At 45.1% G+C, this 2,059-nt stretch overlaps 1 non-coding gene across 1 annotated transcript; it reads left to right on the forward strand.

The window, feature by feature from the left end:
* The first annotated feature begins 1,655 nt into the window (after positions 1–1,655).
* LOC120253964 lies at positions 1,656–1,762 on the forward strand. The gene has a single exon (XR_005534479.1). It is a non-coding gene; the product is annotated as a small nucleolar RNA R71 (small nucleolar RNA).
* The last annotated feature ends 297 nt before the right edge of the window (positions 1,763–2,059 follow it).

A 2,059-nucleotide genomic window follows, 5' to 3' on the forward strand; every position in this document is an offset into this window, starting at 1 on the left:
TCAAACAAACCTTCATACGAGATCCGGGTTGAACATTTCCCGTATATATTCATCAACAATCTCATCAGTGAGTGTCTAGAAAATACAAAGTGTCATCAAAATCGAGAGAATGCCGCATGAGCTTCGGCAAAAGCGATAAGTGAGCTTATCGTCTCCGACTCTCAACGTGAGCTCTCCTGCGTCCATGTCAATCAATGCTTTGGAAGTCACGCAAGAACGGTCTCCCAAGTATCAAGGGTACATCTGCATCCTCATCAACATCTACCACTACAAAGTCAACCGGAAAAATATACTTGCCCACCTTGACAAGCACGTCTTCAATGATACCTCTCGGATGTCGTACCGTTCGATCCGCCAATTGTAAAGTCATCCTAGTAGGCATAGGCTTACCCAAGCCTAGCTTTTGGAAGAAAGTATATGGCATGATGTTGATACTTGCCCTGAATCCGCCAATGCCATTTCCTCACCTAAGTTGCCGATGTTACACGGAATAATGAAGCTTCCCGGGTCTTTCTTCTTGTTCGGCATGTTCTTTTGCAACACCGCCGAGCATGAAGCATCAAGCACCACTAAAGCACTCTCCTCCAATTTCCTCTTGTTGGTCAATAGGTCTTTCAGGAACTTCGCATACTTAGGCATTTAAGCCAAAGCCTCAACAAAAGGAATGTTGATGTGGAGTTGCTTGAACAAACTCATGAACTTCTTATACTGGTTATCCCCTTGGTCATTCTTTAATCTAGAGGGAGAAGGGATTCTTGGCTTGAAAGATGGGGGTGCCACCTCTTTCTCTTTGTTTGCTCCCTTCTCAACCTCTACGACCTCGGGTGTGTGTTCTTTTGGCTTCTCACTAGGAAGCCACCCTTCAACCTCATGTCCACTTCTCAAAGCGATCGCCTTCAAATGTTCTCTCGGGTTGGTTTCCGTATTGCTTGGTAAACTTCCATGTGGCCTTTTGGAAAGAGATTTTGCAATTTGCCCCACTTGATTTTCAAGGTTATGCAAGGAGGCGGTGTGATTGTGAAGTGTAGCCTCGACTGATTCAAACCTTGTATTTGTTGATTGAAAAAATCTAGCCAAGTGCTTCTCCAAATCCGTCATTCGGGTTTCCAAGCACGAAATTCTGTTTTTCCACTTGAGGGCTTGTTGTTTTTTTGTTGGAACCCCGATGGCCCCATGGTCTTACGTAGTCCTTGATTACTCCATGAAAAGTTGGGATGATTCTTCCAACTTTGAATTGTAGGTGTTCTTTGCATGGATTCCCTTGAGGTCTCATTCCATTACCTACAAAGTCAACATTCTCAACTGAAGAAACATCACCTATGACGATTGGGCAATCGGAAGGAGCATGTCCTCCACCACAACCGGTACAATTTGTCATGGCCGCAACTCTACTTGAAGCTATAAGATCTAGCTTCTTACTAAAACTCTCCACTTGGGCCGCCAATGAAGTTACCGCATCAATTTCATGGAGACCGGCCACCATTTTCTTTTCCCTAGCGTTCCACTGGTAGCTATTTAACCCCATTTCCTCAATCAATTGACGTGCCTCATCGGGGGTCTTGCTACCTAAGGTACCTCCTGCCGCCGCATCCAAGAGTTGCCTTGTACTCGGGTTCAAACCATTGTAGAAGGTTTGAACAATCATCCACTCCGGGAATCCGTGTTGCGGACACTTGCGCAGGAGTTCCTTGAACCTTTCCCATGTCTCAAATATAGACTACAATTCCAACTGCATAAAGGATGAGATCTCATTCCTAAGCTTTGCTGATTTTCCGGGAGGGAAATAACGGGATAGAAAAGCTTCTACCATCTCCTCCCATGTAGTGATTGATGCTCTAGGTAATGAGTGTAGCCACTGCTTTGCTTTCCCCTTTAAGGAAAATGGGAAGGCTCTCAATTTGATGGCATCATCCATCACACCATTTATCTTTAGCATGTCACACACCTCGAGGAAGCTCTCTATGTGACTGTTTGGATCCTCATCGGCCAAACCGTTGAATTGTGCGGACTGCTGCAGCATATGGATGAATGCCGGCTTTAGCTCAAAATTCTGAGCTGT

The sequence above is a fragment of the Dioscorea cayenensis genome, unplaced genomic scaffold (assembly GCF_009730915.1).
Source record: "Dioscorea cayenensis subsp. rotundata cultivar TDr96_F1 unplaced genomic scaffold, TDr96_F1_v2_PseudoChromosome.rev07_lg8_w22 25.fasta BLBR01000269.1, whole genome shotgun sequence".
Classification (NCBI taxonomy): Eukaryota; Viridiplantae; Streptophyta; class Magnoliopsida; order Dioscoreales; family Dioscoreaceae; genus Dioscorea; species Dioscorea cayenensis.